Below are 16,588 nucleotides of genomic sequence, written 5' to 3'. Positions count from 1 at the left end.
GCCTGTCCAGTCACCGCACCCCACAGGACGAAGACCGCTTCTTCGCAAGCTGAAGAAGCAGCAACAGACGAAGAGCTGCCCCTCCCGCTCCCAGACGAGCGGAGCGTGCAGCCCTTCCTCAAGAAGATCGCGGCGTCGCTGAAGGACGGGTCGTACCCTCACGGGGACAACCCATACCCCTTCACGCCGGCGCGTGCGAAGCCACCACTGCCTCACGTACCGTGCGATCTCACGCTCATGCGTGACATGTTGCGTGAGGCAGTAACGAAGAAGGAGCTGATTCGGCTCAATAGCCGCCCCATCTTCACCCCTTCGGACTGGCAACACCTCTGCCGGGTCACACAGAAGTGGGTGATGGAGGAGTGGCGCTCTGGCAGGCGTCAGCCTGCCCCAGAAGACATAGAGATAAACAACTACTTCGCTGGTCAAAAATCAGCGAGGTAGCCGAGGCACATTCCAACGAGAGGCCAAAAGAAGTACGACAACAGAGGAGTTAAGGAGGAACAGCAGCACTACTGCTTAGCCTCCACCATCTCCGGACTGAGGAGGTCCGTGATTTTCTAGCGAGCGAGCGAGCGACCGAACCCACTTCCTTGTGAGCAGCCATAGCGTACGGATCTCCATGCCGTCACGTTCACAGGAGCTCACTCCGTCAGTTCACCTGATGATGCCGACATGTTGTTGTTGTTGTGGTGGTCTTCAGTCCTGAGACTGGTTTGATGCTGCCCTCCATGTTACTCTATCCTGTGCAAGCTTCTTCATCTCCCAGTACCTACTGCAACCTACATCCTTCTGAATCTGCTTAGCGTATTCGTCTCTTGGTCTCCCTCTACGATTTTTACCCTCCAATACTAAACTGGTGATCCCTTGATGCCTCAGAACATGTCCTACCAACCGATCCCTTCTTCTATTCAAGTTGTGCCACAAACTTCTCTTCTCCCCAATCCTATTCAACACTTCCTCATTAGTTATGTGATCTACCCATCTAATCTTCAGCATTATTCTGTAACACCACATTTCGAAAGATTCTATTCTCTTCTTGTCCAAAATATTTATCATCCATGTTTCACTTCCATACATGGCTACACTCCATACAAATACCTTCAGAAACAACTTCCTGACACTTAAATCTATACTCGATGTTAACAAATTTCTCTTCTTCAGAAACGCTTTCCTTGCCATTGCCAGTCTACATTTTATATCCTCTCTACTTCGACCATCAATCAGTTATTTTGCTCCCCAAATAGCAAAACTCCTTTACTACTTCAAGTGTCTCATTTTCTAATCTAATACCCTCAGCATCTTCCGACTTAATTCGACTACATTCCATTATCCTCATTTTGCTTTTGTTGATGTTCATCTTATATCCTCCTTTCAAGATGCTATCCATTCCATTCAACTGCTCTTCCAGGCGAAATGTATGATCGCCGAAATATTGTGCCCAGTGGACACTGTAGACCGGCAGTACACCCGTGGATATTTTGATCATCAAATACGCCGGGAGAAACTAAAAAATCACATTTTAGTATGGTTCACGAAATTCTGATGGTCTTGGAGTATTCTCTAATGTCTTATTTCTTTTATGACATAATGTAAGTTCTTTTAATGTCTTACACATAGGAACTTTCGGGCTTCCTGCGGTGACGCCTGATATCATGCGCTCTCGTATCATTCGATTTCACAAAAACTATTTGGCCCAAAATTTTGATTTTTACACCTCTTCTTGACTGATGCCTTCCCCCCATAAATGATATAATTTTGTTTCGATGTCCAACACAGTTATTATGTAGCATTAAATGTAGTAAACCATTGCACGAAATTTTGAAGAGTTTGCAGAGGTAAAAGTCCATATCGTATACTTTCCGTATGGTCGATTTTAGTTGCCACAATGTTGAGAATGAAATGTGGAGAAGATACCTAAATTTCATATAATTGTTGTTTTGACAAAAAATTTAGAACACAAAAAGTCGTCACTGGAAATATCTTAAATGAGAACACTTATTCCCAACCGGAACAAAGTGTGTAGATGATGTGAGTTAGCAAACGAAAGCGTTGGTATGTTGATAGACACACAAATAAAACCACATACACACACAAAATTCAGGCTTTCGCAACCCACGGTTGCTTCATCAGGAAAGAGGGAAGGAGAGTGAAAGATGAAAGGATGTGGGTTTTAAGGGAGAGAGTAAGGAGTCATTCCAATCCCGGGAGCGGAAAGACTTACCTTAGGGGGGAAAAAAGGACAGGTATACACTGGCGCGCGCACACACACACACACATCCACCCACACATACACAGACAAAGCAGACATTTGTAAAGGCAAAGAGTTTGGGCAGAGATGTCAGTCTGGGGATGGGGATGTCAGTCTATACCAATGCTTTCGTTTGGTAAGTAACATCATCTTTGTATCACTTTTAACAGTCCTTTTCACAGAACACACTGCAACTGTGTCAACTGGCAAATTCGTCACAAAAGCACAGAACTCACTGGATGGTCTCAGGTTTCTTAGAAGCCTCTTCAGTAAAGAATTTAGCACTGAACACCCACGTCAAAGAAACTGACAAGAAACTATAGCAGTGTAAGAAATAAGAAAGTGACAAGAAATAACTGCAACAAAGACAATATAAACAAACACTGTAACAACGAAATTAGTAAGAAATAACTTTCATAAGACATACATTACCCTTGAAAGTTAAAAAAGAATGATTTTTTAAAAATAAAAACTGTCCAGCATAAAAGTGGAAGCTCTCCTTTACAAGAATATAGTACTATATGTTATTAATCAACAGAAAAGTAATGTAACTTTTCTGTATTGGCGTTTTTGAAGACAAAAAAAATTTTCTATAAATTATAAAAAAAATTCAAAAGGTGACAGCAAAAGAACTTTGATAGATATGTCCAAATGGAGGATACCATTGTAATCATAAAGCAATTATCTTTCAAATAAAAGAACTCTTAACAAAACATCTAGAACTGATAGAGATACAGCATTTTAAAAAAAATTCTGAAATTTGCATCTTCAAAATGGTGTTTGCAGTGTCGTCTTTGGAGGCCTGTATCTCGGGGCAGGAATTTTTTTGGGGAAAACAAATACGTTGTCCTTGCTTACTCTTGAATTTTTACATATGCTAAATTCAATAACATCAGAGTCTATGGAGGTAACCTCCCTGCCTGAAGTTATACGGATTATGCCTTACAGTAGTGTCATTTATGCTTGAGATCACACAAGTATGAGGGTGATGTAGAGTAGTTCGAAATATAGAAGTAAAAACTTAAACAGTGAAGATTGCTAATTATAATTTTATGATGAGACAATGGACAGTCAAGGTAAGAAATATGAGCAATGTAGGAAAAGAGCGATTTTGCGCACACGCACATGATTACCGACTCCAGCAGTTTGGGCCTGAGCTGCCGAGGTTAGTGGTCATGTGTGCGTGGGGTTGGTTTGCTTGCGTGTATGAATGATGTGTGTTTCTCTTTTGCTGGTGAAGGCTGTGGCCGAAAGCATTGTGTGTCTTTTAATTGTGCCTGTCTGCAACTTAACATGTTTTCTTTATAGTAAGTAGCAATCTGTCTTTTCCTACATTGTTTGTTTATGATGAGTTTCGGCAAATACAAATTGCCATTTCGGGATTTGTGGAGCATATGACTTAAATACAAGCATAATGATGTCAGATTTTCAGTTGTCTTCATTGTAAGTGAAAATGAGCTTGTGCAGTTGGTGCAACATGAATCAAATTTTACATAAATCTTGTGTTATTGACGTGCTGGCATATTACTTCCTTCATGTTCCTGGAATGACTTATTACAACTTGATATTATATATTACACATACAATGTAGATTTATTGATGTGTATTTGAATAAGGTATGCTGTTTACAGGATGTCCCAGAAATGTTGCGACAAACTCCTAGGGGAGGTGGGGCATATCATAAGGATTGAGAATTGCATAACAGTCCATGGCTGCAAATGTTGTCACATGATGCTAGATGGTGCTGTACATGAAAGTATTGAAGGGGAATATGAAGATTTCCTTATTCGAATGCTAGCCAGCGTATGAGGAGCCTGGAATGGTATACAAATGGTGAGCTTGCAGGCATGACTTAATGTATGGAATAGCTGATTGCAATGGACAAGCCACTGCCTGCATTTATCAAGAATACTTCCCATACAGATGTCAACCACATAAGTTTGTTTGCACATTTGTATCTTGCTCTGTGCGAGTACAGGTCATTAAGTGGAAGGGCCAGTCAGGGCAGGCCACTGTCAGCACATTCGGTTGTTAGGGAAGAAAGTGAGCTGGATGCCGTAGAGACCAATCAGAGCACCAGCATATGTGTCATTGTCTCGAAATTAAGAATGTCTCATAGCAGTGTCCAGCATATTTTGAACAGTCCTTTCATCTCCAAAGGATGCAGTTACTGCACCCTGATAACCATCCCACACGTCTGCGTTTTTTACAGTTGGTTTCTGCTACAAAACCGGCAGATATGTGCATTTCTCACCTTATATGTTGTTCATTGATGAGGCCCCATTCACTAGTAATGTTGTATTCAGTCACCACAATGAGCATTTGTTAGCACCAGAAAATCCTCGATATGTGGCACCTCATGGCACAACGTGACTGCTTAGTTGGACCATACCTTTTATAATTCCGCTTGACCGCTGCAAATTACCAGACGTTTCAGGTTCTTCCCAGTGTGCTTGAAGATGTTCTAGCAAATGTGAGCCGTAGCATGTGGTTCCAGCATGATGGGGTGGCTGCTCATTTTGGACTGAATGTTCGTAGACATTTGAACAAGTCATCCCGCATCAGTGGGTTGGGCATGGTTGACTGATTCCTGGCCCCCATGCTCAAAGTATTTTTCGAGCCTTGAATTTCTCTCTGTAGGGAGCCATGAAATCTCTCATGTATCATGATCCTGTGGACTGTGAAATGGATCTTCTTGCTAGAAATGTCTGTGCAGCTGCTACACTCAAAGAAACTTCTAGTGTGTTTGAGTGTGTCAAGATGTGCTTGGTGTCTGATGTTAAAACTTTGAGCCTCTGTTGTACCGTTAGAGTTGTATTCACATTGTACACCATGTGTACTCATTTCATCCAATAGTTCTTTCAAGTGAACAACTCTCTTGTTTAGTTTCTGATCTTTGGCCTCTGCTATCACTTGCCCCTGACATTGTGGCCATGGGTTGCTATGCAATTCTAAATACTTACGTGCCCTACCTCACCTAAAGTTTTTCACAACATTTCTGGGACACCCTCTATATCCATGTTGTGTAAATATGTAGCCCATCTATTAGATCTGACCTGATTATGCTTGTATTTTTGAGCTATATGCTTCACAACTCCAATGACAGCAACGTAAATTTGCTGGAACCGCTCATATTAAATAAAATTATAATTAGTGATCTGGCTGTTGCAGTCTTAAACTTTGGTATTGAACAAACAATGTGTTATTAGTGTACTTCTTGATATTGCAGACTGTGGCTAACAGAATCCAGAGTACCACAGTGATGGGAGGAGGAGAATTTGCTAAACTAAGATTAAAAATTTCTAGAGTTAAATATGTGTTTTTATGTTCAATGTCACTTTGTATTGATGTTTGTCTGAAGGTGAAAATGTCATACATTGAAATACGGTGCAGGAATAAAGTGATGCAAGCAAGATAACAAAGAGTTGTAACAGGTAGTAGGTCCAATAAAAGCTATTTCAGGGTGTATACATGGAAAAGGAAAAAAATTCCTGGATTTCCCAGTTAAAAATACACTTTCTCACCTGTGAGTTAAATCACAGTATACTTACCCTCGGAACTGTAAAACATGTCAATCCTTTGAATGGTTATGGTTTTATACCCAGCGTAGAATTTCCTGGCACTTTGGAAAATGAAACTCAGGGGAAAAAGAAAACGGTTTTTTTTTTTTTTGGAAAGATCTTTGATGTGCAGCAACATGTATGCTGCATATTTTCATATTACGAAGTATAAATTCGAATTCCACCAAACACTGCATGTTACTTTCTGAAGTGTTGTAATTGAGATTGCAATGCACTTTTGTAACTCAGTCATAGCTCATGTCATGTGATCTCGCCAGCTGATGACAGCGGATATTCAGAGCATAGAACACATGATGTAGTCAGCTAATAGCAACATCACTGTTAAGTAGCGCGAAACACAGATAGGAAATGTTAATGGTTTAAATTAATATACATAGTGTTACTACAAGAAAAGAAAAGCTTTCACACATTAGTCTCGAAGAAGAGAAGCTAAGCTTTCACATATAATGTTGATTTTTTTTGCACGTATTACACTATAAGATACTTTGTACAAATGTGCCAGTAAAATTTTTAATGACAACATAAATGTCATGGTCTTCCTGAAAGAGTTGATTTTTAAATGAGAGCTAAATGCTCTGTGATATAAGAAATTCATCGTTCATTCTCGCACATAGTTCATCTTGTGTCAAAGGAAACTTGCTTTGAAAGCAACGCGTTTCAAACCACCATTCCAAATATTTTCCCGCAACATGTTAGCAATAGGTTCATTTCAGCAGTTACTAGACAGTGCCGGATAACAGGCATCACTGAGCTTGCGTAGCTACAATGACGTTAGGAAGCCCATTCGTACGTGTAAAACATTAAAAGATCTTACAGTTTGTCATAAAAGAAACAAGACATCAGAGGATACTCCAAAGCATCAGAATTTCGTAAATCATTCTAAAATGCATACATTCGTATATCCAGATTCCCAATGAAGTAGGCATTGGCCTGATATTAAGCTTTTCAGTGTAGTTTTCGAGATGTAAATTCTCTTGGAGTACCAGTACTGTATTCTCATGTTTGGTTCTTTATGCTGCCATAATGCCATACATGCTAGAAGATGTTAAAGTGCACTTGAAATGCAGTGGACAGTTGAAACAAGCTAATAGTGTGGGAATAAGTACTTCATTTCAAATAAACTGACTGCCTCAGCGGAAAAGATTAATAAAAGCCAAATTTCTTTAGCCAAACGACAAAAATAACTTCATTGTTGTGCAAGGCATTAATGCTTGACTATCAAAAAGGTGGAAATAAAATAGTCAAACTAATAACATATTTTAGCCTTCCGTAATTATGTGAATGTATTTTAATTCAGTTGATAGTTCTCAGCCACAAAATTCAATTTTGTTTTCATTTGATGTGAGAGCAGTAAACGAAGAGGAAACACCAAAATCCCTAATTGTAAACTACCCACCTTCCCACTACAACACAGACTGCTCTGCTCATCAGCCCTGGCTCTACAATATTTCTGAACCGGGGCAATACTGGATAGTGCCCCCTCCTCCCTCGAGCGTTTGAGATAGGACATAAAAAAAATTTGACTTTTCAAATATACGTTCATTTTATAGTGCACATCTGTCTGAAGAGTCTGGTACATAGAACATATATGTCCGTGGAAATATAAGACATGTTATTTAGACTTAAGCATGCCAACGTGCAGTGCCACACCTCTTCACACAGCATTCTTGTACTGCACGTCACTGTATTTCCCTCTGTGGGACTCAAACATGTGTATTTTGCAACGGATGCCATCAAGCTATATTCAGGACAGTGGAAATTAAAATGTCCTGTGGTGCCTCTCCTGCCCCCAGTTGGCCGGTTTGACATCGTGCCCCTCTTAAAAAAAAAAAAAAAAAAAAAAAAAAAAAACTCGCAATTAATACTGGACGGGATTATTTGTAACCGGGAGAACAAGAACTCTTCAGAAAATTTGCACTCTTTATTGCATATTAGCTAATTACTCTCTGTTTTGTGTGACATAAAATTAAATATAGGATACTTAAAACCAGTAAAGACAAGAGACAAGCAAGACAGTACACATTTCTTCAATCCTTAGGTCCTAACGTCTTTTCTCTCTAATCTTGCCAGCTTTACATTGCGTGCTTTATTTTCTGCGAAAGAATCTATTACCTCATCAGAGTTCATCAAATGTTTTGCTACATTAAAAACAGAAATGTCGTTGTCTAATACTGAAAAAGCTGTTAATACAAATAGTACCCAAGACTAGGAAACAGTTTCACATTTCATTCATACGCTCCAGTTTCTCAAGCATGAGATCAAAAAGTAGTAGTACGAAATTTTTATATAAATTTGGAATTCTCAAATTCTTCCATAATTTGTGCGATTTCCCCATTTCTTCTCCTTCCTCCTTCTAACAAACAATCTGGTCATCACTTATTCTTGTAACTACACTCCTGGAAATGGAAAAAAGAACACATTGACACCGGTGTGTCAGACCCACCATACTTGCAGCGACGCACGGATGCACGCCAAGACCGTAGGATCCTACGCAGTGCCGTAGGGGACCGCACCGCCACTTCCCAGCAAATTAGGGACACTGTTGCTCCTGGGGTATCGGTGAGGACCATTCGCAACCGTCTCCATGAAGCTGGGCTACGGTCCCGCACAGCGTTAGGCCGTCTTCCGCTCACGCCCCAACATCGCACAGCCCGCCTCCAGTGGTGTCGCGACAGGCGTGAATGGAAGGACGAATGGAGACGTGTCGTCTTCAGCGATGAGAGTCGCTTCTGCCTTGGTGCCAATGATGGTCGTATGCGTGTTTGGCGCCGTGCAGGTGAGCGCCACAATCAGGAGTGCATACGACCGAGGCACACAGGGCGTACACCCGGCATCATGGTGTGGGGAGCGATCTCCTACACTGGCCGTACACCACTGGTGATCGTCGAGAGGACACTGAATAGTGCACGGTACATCCAAACCGTCATCGAACCCATCGTTCTACCATTCCTAGACCGGCAAGGGAACTTGCTGTTCCAACAGGACAATGCACGTCCGCATGTACCCCGTGCCACCCAACGTGCTCTAGAAGGTGTAAGTCAACTACCCTGGCCAGCAAGATCTCCGGATCTGTCCCCCATTGAGCATGTTTGGGACTGGATGAAGCGTCGTCTCACGCGGTCTGCACGTCCAGCACGAACGCTGGTCCAACTGAGGCGCCAGGTGGAAATGGCATGGCAAGCCGTTCCACAGGACTACATCCAGCATCTCTACGATCGTCTCCATGGGAGAATAGCAGCCTGCATTGCTGCGAAAGGTGGATATACACTGTACTAGTGCCGACATTGTGCATGCTCTGTTGCCTGTGTCTATGTGCCTGTGGTTCTGTCAGTGTGATCATGTGATGTATCTGACCCCAGGAATGTGTCAATAAAGTTTCCCCTTCCTTGGACAATGAATTCACGGTGTTCTTATTTCAATTTCCAGGAGTGTATTCTGCCAGTGTCAAAACTTATTCTCCAGTTAACTTCACTAATCCTGCCACGATCAGCTGGTCTACTTATCCCATGTTTATTCTCCGGTTAGGCATTATTACATGTTCGTACAACACTTGTTCCGTGCTACTCGCAGAATGGAACTTAAGCGGCAGAATGGAACTTAACTGTACAACTGACCCTTACTAGTGTAGGGCTCTGGTCCAAGATTTTCTATCAAAATTTCTTTTCTTGGATACATCGAGACGATAATTCACACGCTTTCTTACCTGTTATTCCTGTGAGTCGTTTATTTCCACTCTGGTGGTCTGAACCTATGGATTCACTACTAATTATAAAAACACTGGTCATTCGCAAACCCTGTCAACCACATAGACAAACAGCGATTGGCATTCATCCGTTTGGCTGGATTCCACTCAGCTCGTATAGCCCCATCCCCATTTGTATGCAGGAAAGTTTTTTTCTAGGGGCGATGAGTATTCCCCTGGCAGAGACATCAAGTACACTTTGCTCGCGTTCAAAAGTCAACTTAGATTCATTCAGATATCAATTTAGAATGTGTTCAAAAAGCTCAAAAGCCAAAAGGGATGCGTTTAAAATCACATGAATAACCAATAGACCAAGTGCACTGAATGCTAGGTGCTTTGTGAAACAAGGTTTTTTCCCTCAAAAATATGAATTTGGCACCCCCTCCCCACCCCCACTCTACCTGCCTGCTGCACGTGCATGAATCTGACAGCTTGGGCACACCAGTAAAATTTTTCCGGGTAACATGTGGCTGCTTGCTGCAGCTGCTTATACAGCCATTGGCCACATTTAGAATATCAGTTATTACCAGTCAGAGTTACAAAAATTTAACTGAAAATGAACAATGAAAAATTCCCGAGTTTTCCCAGTTTTCTCCCAGATGAAAAAATTCCCAGATCTCCCACTTGTCTGGGGTCGTATACACCCTGTATTTATTAAAATTAAAAACATTACTGAGAAGTTTTTCACATTTGCTTTTGCCCAGCATTCAAAAACAGTTTTTCCATATTTACGTACTTGCTGATGTCCAATACCACATTGTGCTTTACCTCAATGTATACATTCATGGTTACAATTTTGAGCCTTGTTTCACGTTTATCACCTTCAAGGAAAAACTATTGATAATGGAGCAGGTGTCTTGTAGTCCTCCTCTGGGTTCAATATAATTTTTGTTTATGATAATCCATTTTAAGCAGGCAATTTTATGATTGCTTGGTGTTCCAGTTTAATGAAATGCAGCAGGGCTACTCTAAAAGCCATATAAAGGAAATCATATATCATATTGAGTGTGAGAAATTTCTGTGCAATATGTATCAGCAGAAAGGAAATAATTACTGACACCAGTACACTGCTGTTTTTCACTTCTGATGTGGTTCTCTCACTCAGCTGCCAAGCGTGTGCCATTTTGCAACTTCTTGGCAAATTAAAACTGTGTGCAAGAGAAAGACTGGAACCTGGTTAATGTCTTGGCTTGGTATACAGTTTTAATCTGCTAGGAAGTATCTTGACTTGTTTTACCACCTTTAGGACCACTCCATACAATTTCCACAAAATAAGCATTAAATGTACGCATATTAACTTGTGTAAAAATATTAAGGTATGCGAAAATCCACAAAGGGAACAAAGCACGAAAATGACGGGCAAACATTGTGAGTGATGAGTGGCACATAGGTTGGTTGGTTGGTTGTGTTGGGGAAGGAGACCAGACAGCGAGGTCATCGGTCTCATCGGATTAGGGAAGGACAGGGAAGGAAGTCGGCCGTGCCCTTTGAAAGGAACCATCCCGGCATTTGCCTGGAGCGATTTAGGGAAATCACGGAAAACCTAAATCAGGATGGCCGGACGCGGGATTGAACCGTCGTCCTCCCGAATGCGAATCCAGTGTCTAACCACTGCGCCACCTCGCTCGGTGGTGGCACATAGGTGTACTTGTGATCAGAGATAGGGTGAGGATTGCCTGGGGATGTGATCTAATCTCGTGTGTGTGTGTGTGTGTGTGTGTGTGTGTGTGTGTGTAGCATTTTTTCCCCTCTTACTCAGCAAGCAGTCTGCAATGTACCTAAGAGTAAACTCGTGAGTTTCTTGTTATTTTTATAATAAGACTCATATTAAAATATTTATTTGCAATTCAGAACAATCAGCATATCTATATTGTTGGTAATAATATTAGGATAATTAAAACTGCGTCTTCTAAGGCACTTATAAAACAGAACTGGAAAAAAGTATTTCTTTTTATTTAATTTTTGTGACTTAATCTTTATCATGCATCTGAGCTTTGCACTTCACATTATCAAGCATGTTCATTACACAAATATTTTTGACAATTAATACATGCCTTTTTTGTCTTCTAATTTTTGCATCGTGGATAGACTTGACATATACCACTGAGTTTTTCAATGTCAGAAACTTCAGTTTCATTGGTAACTTGTTGTAGAGGATCAGACAAATTTTCCATTGTACTCCTATGCACAGTTTGTGGTTATGTTAGCACCAGGTATTGTCTCCCAGTAATAATGACATTTGTTTTTTCTTTATATATTACTTGGCTATTTGTGATAGTACTATTTAAAACTGAAGGAAAAAAGTCTCGTAGACAACATACATGATACTCAAGTCATGGAATGTTGTTCTTTCAGATGCTCCATCACATTGACATTTCTTGTTGGCTGATTATAATAGGTGACGATTTCGGGTTTTGCGTGTTCCCTTGTTGTTGGATCAGTCTGATCAGTATCATAACTGCATGTCAGAGGAGACTTACTGTGTGTGTGTGTGTGTGTGTGTGTGTGTGTGTGTGTGTGTGTGTGTGTGTGTGTTTTTCTGCCACCGCTTTGTGAATAGATTTTTTTATCTATCCAATTAAATTAAACTATAGTTGTTGTTGGGTCATCAGTTCATCAGCCAATGGAATTGAGGTGAGCTTTAATTATCACCTGTTATATTTCTACCTGTATATATTAAACGTTTCATGACAGCGGGTGCAGTGTTATCAAATTTGTATGGACCATTTGGTTGCTAGCCCTAATAAATATCTGCATTACTTTTTGTAAAAAGAATTTGGCTCATACAAAGCATATACCTTAATTGAACAATGTGAGTATTTGTATATGTAATTAGTCAGTGTTTCTTCAGTTACAAAGAGATGAAAACAGTCCACAATATCTTCGCCATCTTTTGTCCCAGCTTTTACCTCTTTCCTACCAATAACAGTAACTCCACTTCATTTGCTTGTCTTTGTCTAAGTAAAATAACTGATCACATGCTTAGATTAGATGGAAGAATCTCAGCTCCATCTTCTTCTGATGACCATTCTAACTTGGTACAATGGTCACTGTGTTAATTGCCCTGGTCAAATTTCAATACTATTAGCTCTGATAGATGCTACTTAATTATTTTCTAGGTTTTCTTCCTCTTCCAGATTCTTCTTCTCCTCCTTCTTCCACTCATGCCAAAATTCTTTCTTCTTGTCTAGCCATCAATAAAAATACAAAATAATGTTAGTTTACTTATTTCATATGTACTTAGCCATCATAAATAACCAAAAAACACATTAAACGAAGAGCAACACGCACAAAATGACATTTAAAAAAATATGAATTGCAAGATACACATGTCGATGCTCAGGCGATAAGCTAAATGCCACATGGCGATGACCGGTTCAACTAGCTGACCTGTGCAAGTGACACCCGCATGCTGACATGACGACAACAGTTTGTGCGGGTGGGGGGGATGTATAAAACCCAGCTACTGAGCAAATGAGAATCCTGGAGGCATTGTTGACAAAATGTCAGGTGTTTTCAAATTTCTGTGAGCAAAATGCTCATAGTGCGAGTGCTCATCGGTTAAAGCAGCTATGGTGTCATGAGTGTTGTGTAACAAATGTTATGCAATTGAGTGGTTAAGTTAGCCACAATTAATCAGTTCATAGCATTTTACTGATCTCTCTCTCTCTCTCTCTCTCTCTCTCTCTCTCTCTCTCTCTCTCTCTGTCTTTCTCTCTCTCTGTCAAAATGTTCTTGAATCTCTAATTGAGTTGTTGCAGCTCTGGAACACTTATTAACTTTCTACCTAGTGATAGTTAGATTACTCAGATTGCAAAGCTTTGTCAGAGTGGGCAGTCTTTTTTTCAGGTCATTCATCAGAGCTTTTTGGCTGGAGACATTGGTATTTTGCAGAGTGGCTGCCTCATCCTGTAAATTCCAGTGATCATTTCATTCTTTTTAGTTTATGTTAGAGATATGACAATCTGATTTTCATGGTGTGTGCGTGTGTGCGCGCGCGCGTGTGTGTAAGAGTAGTAAAGTTTCATAAAATGTGATCCACACTCTTACATAAAATTTTTAGTGTGAGTGCTAAAGACCTTGCTGTTGTACAACCATGCAACCATGCAACAGATGTCACAACAACATTGCTTTACTAAGCAATGAAGAGAAGAATTGGGAATGAATTGTGTTAACTTGGAGAACTTATCAGAAAATATTTTTTTATTGGTATACAGCATATAAATAACTTTTAAGAGCTCACATTTTACATTTAAAAATGCTTGAGGGCTTAAATAATAATTTAAAATACTTTAAAGTGGTTGCAGCATTGCAGTTTATGCTCAGTTCCAGCCATTTCAGTGTAGGAAAAGGGTGTAGGGGCAGACAAACCAACACCAAGGAAAACACCCTGAAACATCATCAGAGGAGAAACGCTCAAACCATCTGATCAGCATACTTCAGACATGCATGTTTCCATGGGGGAACTAACGAGTCTAAATGATCCCAAATTTTATAACTCTGTGATGGTGTGAAAATATAGTAATCACAATGTGCATAAGATCCACAACAAATTCTCATTACAAAACTACATAAAAGCTGTTGGAGAGTTGCTGTATCAGCTGGAATCCTTTTACTAGGTTGGTGTTTGACATAGACTGTGGTCGTATTGGAATTGTTAAAGGTACGTTTCCAAGGTGTGACAGTGACCTGCATCAGCGACAGGACCTATTCCACGCTTAGAGGGGCTGCCTGCTTGTGCATGCGCAGTTTGATTTTGGGCTGAAGCGTGTGGCTGGTGCAGCTGCCACCCACTGCTCTGCTGCTTCAGTGACAAGTGTTGAGGCAGTAGCCCTGTGACTGACGCATTCCACGGTCTTGTCGCAAGATGTGTAGCTAAAGAATACTGCAGTGAGACACTCACAGAAATACTCTGTTAATCTCTCAAGGTCAGTGTTTCTTTGATTTAAAGCATTGTGTGTACCAGGATGTTTCCTTCCAGCAGTGTCACAGTTAAAAAACTGCCATTTGGTTAAAAATTCCTTTGCTTGTTCTGAATGTTTCTCTGTTAAAGGAACTGGGAAATAAATAGGAGCCCACATTTCTGTAACGTATTCTGTAGAGATTCAGTAGAAAAATACTGTAGATGGTTAAGATTCTCCTATTGGTAACAACATGAAAAAAAATTTAATGAAGCTAGTATGATTTCATTTTTAATAAACCTGTGTTTCATGGCATTTTAAACAATATTTTCAAGAAAATGTGTGGAAACATTAAGGACTCATGTCAGAGAAATAAAGAGAAAGCAAGCTTGGAACAGGATTTAATGTCTCATCAAAACCGAAGAAATGGATTCCATATGATCACTCGGTTTTCCTGGATATAGTTCATTTTAAGCATACTGCTGTCTTCTGCCAATAGCGTCTTCTTCTTTGCCTTTGGGAACAATAAATTTGGCCTATTACGGTGCTTGAAGAAAATTTAAGGACAGGTCTGTATATTATTGAATCTGCATGTATTCCTAAAGTAACAGGATTGTACATGACTTTATTAGTCATCTTCATTGTGGTTTTCGGTTAAAATTTCACTACTCTAACTTTAATACAGAGAGACCTTCAGAGGTGCTGTACACACCCGTACCTCTAATACCCAGTAGCAATTTCTCTTGTGTTGATGCATGCTTGTGTTTGTCATGGTATACTACCCACCAGTTCATCAAGACTCTGTTGGTCCAGATTGTCCCACTCCTCAACGGCAATTCGGCGTAGATCCCTCAGAGTAGTTGGTGGGTCATGTGGTCCATAAACAGCCCTTTTCAATCTATTCCAGGCGTGTTCGATAGGGTTCATGTCTGGAGAACATGCTGGTCACTCTAGTCGAGCGATGTCATTATCCTGAAGGAAGTCATTCACAAGATGTGCACGATGGGGGCACGAATTGTCATCCATGAAGACGAATGCCTCGCCAATATGCTGCCGACATGGTTGCACTATGGGCCGGAGGATGGCATTCACGTATTGTACAGCTATTACAGCACCTTCCACGACCACCAGCGGCTTACATTGGCCCCACGTAATGCCACCACAAAACAACAGGGAACCTCCGCCTTGCTGCGCTCACTGGACAGTGTGTCTAAAGGAGTTTGACCGGATTGCCTCCAAAATATGCCTCCGATGATTGTCTGGTAGAAGGCATATGTGACACTCATCGGTGAAGAAAATGTGATGCCAATCGTGAGTGGTCCATTCGGCATGTTGTTGGGCACATCTGTACCATGCTGCATGGTTGCAAAGATGGACCTCACCATGGACGTCAGGAGTGAAGTTGCGCATCATGCAGCCTATTGCGCACAATTTGAGTCGTAACACGACATCCTGTGGCTGCACGAAAAGCGTTATTCAACATGTTGGCATTGCTGTCAGGGTTCCTCCGAGCCATAATACGTAGGTAGTGGTCATACACTGCAGTATTAGCCCTTGGGCGGCCTGAGTGAGGCTTGTCGTAGACAGTTACTGTCTCTCTGTCTCTCCTCCATATCGGAACAACACCGCTTTGGTTCACTCGGAGATGCCTGGATATTTCCCTTGTTGAGAGCCCTTCCTGCCACAAGGTTACAATGCGGATGAGATTAAACAACAGTATTGACCATCTAGGCATGGTTGAACTACAGGCAATGTGAGTTGGTTACCTCCTCCCTGGTGAAATGACTGGAACTGATCGGCTGTTGGATCGTCTCCGTCTAATAGGTGCTGCTCATGCTTGGTTATTTACATCTTCAGGTGTGTTTAGTGACATCTCTGAACAGTCAAGGGGACTGTGTCTGTGATACAATATCCACAGTCAATGTCTATCTTCAGTTCTGGAAACCAGGGTGATGGAGAACTTTTTTTGGTGTGTGTACTTTTGGAGATTGAATGTTTTCCATTATGTAAGAAAAACTAAAAATCCTGTTTTTTTTCTGAATGAAATGTTTGCTTCCTCAAAAATTGGTAGTCCTACAGCTGTGAAGTTGGGGAGTTTGATAGATGGCCATAT

General features: G+C 40.9%; 1 protein-coding gene and 1 long non-coding RNA gene across 4 annotated transcripts in view; one reads left to right on the top strand and one right to left on the bottom strand.

Moving 5' to 3' along the window:
- LOC126458148 (protein archease) overlaps nucleotides 1-16,588 on the top strand; it is a 109,637-nt gene that overhangs the window by 31,720 nt on the left and 61,329 nt on the right. The gene's annotated exons all lie outside the window — the stretch shown is intronic.
- The window catches only part of LOC126458149 (uncharacterized), a 54,030-nt gene continuing 48,926 nt past the window's right edge, over nucleotides 11,485-16,588 (bottom strand). The window contains exon 3 of the long non-coding RNA XR_007585584.1: nucleotides 11,485-12,761. This is a non-coding gene — a long non-coding RNA (uncharacterized LOC126458149). The remainder of the gene's footprint in view (nucleotides 12,762-16,588) is intronic.

This window comes from Schistocerca serialis, chromosome 2, assembly GCF_023864345.2.
Source record: "Schistocerca serialis cubense isolate TAMUIC-IGC-003099 chromosome 2, iqSchSeri2.2, whole genome shotgun sequence".
Taxonomy (NCBI): Eukaryota; Metazoa; Arthropoda; class Insecta; order Orthoptera; family Acrididae; genus Schistocerca; species Schistocerca serialis.
This window is presented reverse-complemented; position numbering and strand designations above follow the sequence as displayed.